The sequence below is a fragment of the Vigna umbellata genome, chromosome 3 (genome assembly GCF_029865625.1).
Source record: "Vigna umbellata cultivar VRB3 chromosome 3, Vumbellata_1.0, whole genome shotgun sequence".
Lineage (NCBI taxonomy): Eukaryota > Viridiplantae > Streptophyta > Magnoliopsida > Fabales > Fabaceae > Vigna > Vigna umbellata.
This window is the reverse complement of record NC_142167.1, coordinates 11,293,392-11,302,036: the sequence shown is the minus strand read 5'-3', so window position 1 is coordinate 11,302,036 and position 8,645 is coordinate 11,293,392.

The window sequence follows — 8,645 nt, the reverse complement described above, 5'->3', positions numbered from 1 at the left end:
CGACTTCTTATTCTTATTCTTCTTCCACTTCTTCTTTTTGTTCTTCTTCTTGTTCATCTTCTTCTACTTATTCTGCTTCTTCCACGTCTTCCACTTCGTCCATTTCGTCCATTACTTCAACTTCTCCCACTTCTTCCACTTCTTCTTCTTATTCTTCTTCCACTTCTTCTTCTTGTTCTTCTTCTTGTTCATCTTGTTCTACTTACTCTGCTGCTTCCAGTTGTTCCACTTCGTCCACTTCTTCCAATTCTTCAACCTCGCCATTGAGTCCACTTCGTCCACCTCGTCCACCTCGTCTACTTTGTCTACTTGGTCCACTTCGTCCATTTCATCCACTTCGTCCACTTCGTCCACTTCGTCCACCTCGTCAACTTCGTCCACTTCACTCACTTCGTCCACTTCGTCTACTTCGTCCACTTCGTCCACTTCGTTCACATCGTCCACATCGTCCATTTCGTCCATTTCGTCCACTTCGTCCACTTCGTCAACTTCGTCCACTTTGTCCAATTTGTCCACTTTGCCACTTCGTCAACTTTGTCCACGTCGTCCACTTTGATGGACAAATTTGTAAGCACCAAAATATGATGTCACAAACTTGTTTCACAATCGGCAAGTATGACCGAATCGTTCAAGTAATAAAACTTGGTAAGACCAAGTATCGTTCTTCCCAAAGGACTCACGGCCTAGTTTAGTTATGTGGTTTCTTGATTAACTAAGACTTACAAACGAAATATTTGAGTTTAAAATGCAAGACAGAAAATAAACATGTATGCATGAATTTTGATCAATGGCAAAGACAAAAGATAAACACTTTCAATGGAATATATGAATGAATATGTTGTTGGGGGTCAATTTCATCTCATCCACTCTCATATATTTTAGGAATTCAACATTCAAATCATCATTGTTAATGCCACTCTCTAATGTACCATTCTAGATGGCTTCTCCCTAATCAAATAGTTCATACAATTCCTAGCATTCCTAATGATTAGTTCATGAGTGCAGGAGCTTAAAGGCAACCAATAGAATATTGTCAGTATAATATTGGGAGAAATTCCCCGGATCTAGACTTCCCCGTACGTGTCCGTATCGACAAAACCAATAATCATGCATTAGAATGAGTTAAACAATGCAAGCATTGAGCAAAGAGGAAAAACCCTAACTAATGATGAAAGAAAGCATATGTCTTAATTCAAAGATGTACTCAACAGATTCCATATATGAGAGCTTCAAGAGATTACATTGATTCCCCAACAAACATACAAGGTTTAGTTCACCATATTCATGGTGAACCTAGATGAATAACAATGAAAGTATGAAAGAATAAACCCAATAAAGTGGAAGAGGTAGCCTGAGCATCCAAGATCCTCCTTCAAAGGGGTGAAAGAGAGAGTGTTTGCCTCGTTTCTGCCAAAGATCCCTAACTAAAGGACGTGCAAGCCCTTATATACTAATCTAGAGTTACAAAAGATTACAAAAGCCCAAGCCCAAAAAGTGCCGCTCAGCGCCATTTACCGCTCAGCGGTGGTTACGCGTCTTCTTTCTTCCCCTCAGCGGCCATTTGCCCCTCAGCGGTTCCAACGCCACCTCTTGAGTGCCGCTCAGCGGTAGTTTGCCGCTGAGCGGTGCCTTCGACTTCTCTTTTTGCACTCTTTCTTGTCTTTTCTAATGTCCTCTCTCTCATTCTTCACTTCTTTCACCAAATTCACCTCAAAACCTGCACAAAAGCACTTAAATCAAGCATAAACCTGTCCAGCTCTCTTATTTCTGAAAATATAAACAAAATGCATGATTTCAAGCTAGTTTCTAAGTCTAAAGGTTGCTTTTAGTATCACTTTTAAGCATGAAAATAACAGTTTTTCAACTGTTATCACAACCCCAAACTTAGAACTTTGCTTGTCCTCAAGCAAATAAAATGTAACTCCATCTCCAACCAATTCATATGATGGTTCACTCATTCAAAATCCTCTTTTCAAGATAAGTAATAACTTCACTCAAACTTAAGACCAAGAGTTCAATCAAGATGTGCACATGCTTTAGTGTTCACAAAGTCATTTAAATTCCAACAAATGCTATTTTTCATGAATGATCAATCAATTAAGCATGGATGTTCATGTGCTTATGGAATATTTCCTCACTAGGTAAAGTGTTTCACTCAACACACAAGTGTATAAGAGGTAAAGTGTTTCACTCATTCACTCCACTATCACAATCGCATGAATCAACTTTGACTTTCATTTAACCACAATCAAATACATTCACAAGCATGCATCATCACAAGGACTTTTCAATGGCTTATAATGTGGCTGGGCTAACAAGAAAATTGGTTTTTCTGGATCACAAAATCCTTGTGTTAAGAGAATCATAACAACACAATCTTCTTATTCATTCCCAACTTTCTTTTGCCTTTGCTTTTGCATTTGCATTGAGCTTTGCTTCTTTTTCTTTTCTTTTCTTTACATATTCTTACTTTTTAGCTGTTAGCTCAATGCTTTTTCCTTTTTCATGTTTCCCCAATAACCCCAAACTTGAACATTTAACAATACCACACAAGATCTTCTACTTAACTCAAGGTAAAGATTATCAATCAAGGGTGTTCAGTGTATATTTAAGGCTAAGGGTTCAAAGGATAGAACACAACGTGTTCTCTTTTAGAAGGCTAACTTTAGGAATTTGGCCAATAAAAAGGGTTTCAAAAACACGGCCTTTGATCATATGATGCAAAACAAGCAATTGATTCAATCATAGAAAACCTGGGCAAAGTCATTCATGCTTTCAAAGTAACAGCATTCAACAATAACAACTCTGGAGCTCAAAACCTCACATATAAGCTCATTCACATTTGACATGCACATCCTGCTTAATTTCACAATCACAATCATGATATTATGCATTTGTTCACAAAGCTTGTGAATCACCTGTATAAGCATTTTAATGTGCACATCATCTCAACATCAATCAATCAATAAGCATCATCAAGCATTACTTATCACACAATCACAGTTAATAACAAACCATCATAACAAACCATCATAACAAACCAGGTGTTCAATAGAGTACATCAAACCCTAATCTAAAAACAAAAACAAATAAGTTCAGAAAACTTAAACCACACAAAGCATAAGTCCTGCTCTAGTTATGATAACATTCATCAGTAAATGCTATCTCAACTCCTCCTCAATCTGAGCTGTCCTCTGTATCCTCCTTCTTCTTGGATCTTATAGTCTTGATTCTTTTTGCCCGATGAGGAGGCCATCCCTGCATCAAACATAATTCACAAAACCAAAAGATACATTGTTAAGCATTAGTAAACCATAATGAAGAAATCAGCCCCTTCAATGATGCTCTCTCCCAACCCCAAACTTAGATGGAAAACTAGTGAGCAAGTGAGTGGAAGAGAAATTTTCTTAAGAGGGAAGAGTAAAAAGATGTGGAAAACCTAAGAGAAGGTATGTGGGAGTGTTTGTGCAGAGAAGAGCTTGAAAGACTGAGAAATTACGCAGCTTAGGGTTTAAAAATACCCCAATGGGCTCGGGTTCCGCTAAGGGGAACTTAAGCCCATCTGCAATAGTACCGCTCAGCGGTAATTGCCGCTCAGCGGCACTTTCTTGATGTGCCCTTCTCCTTCTTTCTTGACCTACGTGCCTTCCTAACCTACCCCTCATAGGTTCCCTGTAATTCAATGTTAAAAATGCTTATGCAAACCCTAACTAAAATAGACAAACAGAAAACAATCAATCAACTGGGTTGCCTCCCAGGTAGCGCTTGTTTAACGTCACGAGCCTGACCCAAAATCCACCAACACCCATCAGTAGGTGTTTCAAACTTACCAGCACCCATCAGTAGGTGCAAAATCTTCTCACCAACACCCATCAGTAGGTGTTACAAACTTAGTATCCTTCAGTAGATACTTAACCACCTAGCATCCTTCAGTAGATGCTAAATCCAAAAAAAAAAAAAAAAAAAAATTACAGAATAATATTCACAAATTATAAATTACAAAACCAAATCAAAAGTTTGTAAATCCACTGGGTTGCCTCCCAGCAAGCGCTTCTTTAACGTCACTAGCTTGACCCTGTTAAAGCTCACGTTCCATCTTCTTTATAGTTGACGTAGTCCTTCCACCAACCCTTCAACTGCTTCCTTTGGACTGTCTTAGATTCTCTAGAATATGGAGACTCTATCTCTATCATCTCCTTCTCTTTAAAGCCTTTAATAACCCACAACTTGTTCTTGAGTCTTACAGGTGTGCCAAGTTGGAGTCTTAATTTTTTCCAGTCTCTAGGAACTTCTTCTCCTTTTCCAATCTCTTCTACCTTGGGTGCCTGAAAATACAAACAATGGTTATCAGAAACCTTAAGATTTTTATTTTTACCTCTCGTTATGGGTGCATCTCGAAATGCAGCTTTATAACTGGCTTCTTCCTCCTTTGTTTGTATCTCATCTTTGAACACATCCACCACCACTCTCTCCTCTCTGTCTTGGAGAACCACTATACCTTCATTCACATCAATGATAGCCCTGGCCGTTTTCATAAACGGTCTTCCAAGTATGATAGGTATCTTCTCGGTCTCCATCTTCATCACCACAAAGTCTGCCAAGAACTGAAGTTTGCCAACACAAACTATAATGTCCTCTACAATTCCACTTGACTCCTTTGAAGATCCATCGGCCATTACTATTCTAACCTTTGCAGGTTTCATTTTAACCTTGCCAATTTGCTCCAGTAAAGAATAAGGCATCAAGTTAACACTTGAACCTAAATCAAGGAGAGCTTTCTTTACCTTTTTCTTCCCTATAGAACAAGGGATAGAAAAGCTGCCTGGATCAGATGCTTTAGGAGGGAATGGCTCTTTTTTAACAGCTATACACTTCTTTGCTTCCTCATCTCTACGTCTTTTCTTTGTAGAGATGTTCTCATCAGATTTTGTGTAAACTGTGATTTTCTGTAGAATCTGCTCCCAAGGTGCTTCATTATCCAACATATTAAATAATTCTGTGAAATCCATTTGTTTCTCCTGATTTATTGGAAAAGGAAAATTATTTTCACTCTCTATTTCTCTTCTTTCTTCTGTTTCTTCTTCTTCTTCCAACTCAATGATCTCTTCATTTACACTCTTGACCACTTTGCACTCTTCTCTGGGGTTAACCTCAGTATTAGCCCCAAAGTTTCTGTTGGGTCTTTCTTCCAATTGCTTAGTGATCTGACCCATCTGAATCTCCAGATTCTTTATAGCAGCTTCAGTGCTCTTTTGAGAAGATTCAGTTTTTTGGATGAATTGCTGAAGAGTTTCTTCCAACTTTGTTGATCTGTCATTAAGCATAGATAATTGTTGCCACAAAGTTGGTTGCTGCTGCTGCTTATTAAACTGATTAGCCTGCCTAGTTTGTCCTTGGCCAATGCTTGGATGTGGTTTCCAACCCTGATTATAATTTCCTTGACGGTATGGAAACTGATTAGCCATGAAGTTAACATCCTCCAAGGCCTCTACTGGAAAAGCACACTGGCCATTGATGTGATCACCTCCACACAGTTCGCACAACTGGGTTTGTACCTGTGCAGCAGATTTTAACTCTTTAGGTAGTGAAGCAAGAGTTTTGGTCAGAGTTTCCAGCTGTTGAGTTAGAATCTTATTCTGTGCTAGCAGAGCATCATGGGTTTGTAATTGAAGAACCCCTTTCTGTTGCATAGGGGCGCCTCTTTCATTGTGAAGCTCATTATCACTTGTAGCCATATTTTCAATAATTTCAGTTGCTTCCTCTGGAGTTTTCCATTTGATATTGCCTCCAGCTGAGGCATCCAACATCATCTTGGTTTGTGAACCAAGCCCTCCAAGGAAAGTTAGGACTACTTCTTGATCTTCAAAGCCATGCGTGGGAGTTTTACGTAACAAGCTTTTATACCTGTCCCATGCATGTCCCAGTGATTCCTCCATGCCCTGCTTGAATGAAGATATCTCTTGCTTTCCTTTAGTCACTTTAGATTGTGGAAAGTATTTGCTTAGAAACTTTGTAACCACTGCTTCCCACTCCGTGAAACTTTCTTCTGGAAAAGAGTTCAACCAAAGCTTAGCATTGCCTCCCAATGAGAAAGGAAACAAGCTAAGTTTGATAGCTTCGTCTGGCACCCCGTTAATCTTGACCGTGTTACAGATCTCATTAAATGTTGTAAGGTGCTCATATGGGCTTTCATGTGATAACCCATTAAATTGATTACTCTTTACCAGTTGAATTAATGCTGGTTTGACCTCCATGTTGGCTGCATTGACTCTAGGCCGAGCTATGCTATTGAAGTGCTGAGGTCCAGCAAGATTAGTGTAATCTGCAAGAGTTCTTCTAGCATTATTATTGTTCTCCATACTCCCTGTGCTATGAACAGAACCTTGTGGTGATGATTGTAGGAGAGTTTCAGGAGAAGGGAAAAGTTCTCTGGACGTTCTGATTCTTCTCCTCCTTCTACTCTCTTCTAGCCCTTCAAGTAGTGGTTCTGTTGTTTTCTTACTTGTAGTTCGAATTGCCTTCTGCATGCACAAGAAAACAAAACCCTAGAACAGATTTGTTAGCACAAAAAGATATAGAAGAAAATAAAGATTGAAAAGATATAAGAAGATAAAAGATTTAGAAGATAGAATCAAATAAAATATAATAAAACCTAATCTAAAAAATAAAATCTAATCTAAAAAGATAAAAATCTAACCTAACCTAAAAGATAAAAATAAAATCTAATAAAATCTAACCTAAAAATAAAAAACAGAAAATAGAAAAACAGAAAACAGAAAAATAAAATAAAAATTCGAAAATAAAATAAAATCTAATCTAAAAAGATAAAAATAAAATCTAATCTAAAAGATAAAAATCAAATCTAAAAAAAAATAAAATCTAATAAAAACAGAAAAAATAAAAACAGAAATTCAAAATTAAAGTCAAAGGTAATCAATAATCACACAAATTAACCAGTTAAACCATGAATCCCCGGCAACGGCGCCAAAAACTTGATGGACAAATTTGTAAGCACCAAAATATGATGTCACAAACTTGTTTCACAATCGGCAAGTATGACCGAATCGTTCAAGTAATAAAACTTGGTAAGACCAAGTATCGTTCTTCCCAAAGGACTCACGGCCTAGTTTAGTTATGTGGTTTCTTGATTAACTAAGACTTACAAACGAAATATTTGAGTTTAAAATGCAAGACAGAAAATAAACATGTATGCATGAATTTTGATCAATGGCAAAGACAAAAGATAAACACTTTCAATGGAATATATGAATGAATATGTTGTTGGGGGTCAATTTCATCTCATCCACTCTCATATATTTTAGGAATTCAACATTCAAATCATCATTGTTAATGCCACTCTCTAATGTACCATTCTAGATGGCTTCTCCCTAATCAAATAGTTCATACAATTCCTAGCATTCCTAATGATTAGTTCATGAGTGCAGGAGCTTAAAGGCAACCAATAGAATATTGTCAGTATAATATTGGGAGAAATTCCCCGGATCTAGACTTCCCCGTACGTGTCCGTATCGACAAAACCAATAATCATGCATTAGAATGAGTTAAACAATGCAAGCATTGAGCAAAGAGGAAAAACCCTAACTAATGATGAAAGAAAGCATATGTCTTAATTCAAAGATGTACTCAACAGATTCCATATATGAGAGCTTCAAGAGATTACATTGATTCCCCAACAAACATACAAGGTTTAGTTCACCATATTCATGGTGAACCTAGATGAATAACAATGAAAGTATGAAAGAATAAACCCAATAAAGTGGAAGAGGTAGCCTGAGCATCCAAGATCCTCCTTCAAAGGGGTGAAAGAGAGAGTGTTTGCCTCGTTTCTGCCAAAGATCCCTAACTAAAGGACGTGCAAGCCCTTATATACTAATCTAGAGTTACAAAAGATTACAAAAGCCCAAGCCCAAAAAGTGCCGCTCAGCGCCATTTACTGCTCAGCGGTGGTTACGCGTCTTCTTTCTTCCCCTCAGCGGCCATTTGCCCCTCAGCGGTTCCAACGCCACCTCTTGAGTGCCGCTCAGCGGTAGTTTGCCGCTGAGCGGTGCCTTCGACTTCTCTTTTTGCACTCTTTCTTGTCTTTTCTAATGTCCTCTCTCTCATTCTTCACTTCTTTCACCAAATTCACCTCAAAACCTGCACAAAAGCACTTAAATCAAGCATAAACCTGTCCAGCTCTCTTATTTCTGAAAATATAAACAAAATGCATGATTTCAAGCTAGTTTCTAAGTCTAAAGGTTGCTTTTAGTATCACTTTTAAGCATGAAAATAACAGTTTTTCAACTGTTATCACACTTCGACCACTTCGTCAACTTCATCCACTTCAACTTCTTCCACTTGGTTCACTTCTCCCACTTCTCCTCCTTCTTCCACTTCTTCTTGTTGTTCTTCTTCTTGTTCATGTTGTTCTGTTATTCTGCTTCTTCCGCGTCTTCCACTTCGTCCACTACGTCCATTTCGTCCACTTCGTCAACTTCGTCCGCTTCACCACTTCGTCAACTTCGCCCACTTCGTCCATTTCGTCCACTTCGTCCACTTCGTAAACTTCGACCACTTCGTCCACTTCGTTCACTTCGTCAACTTCGTCAACCTCGTCCACTTCGACCACTACGTCAACTTCGTCA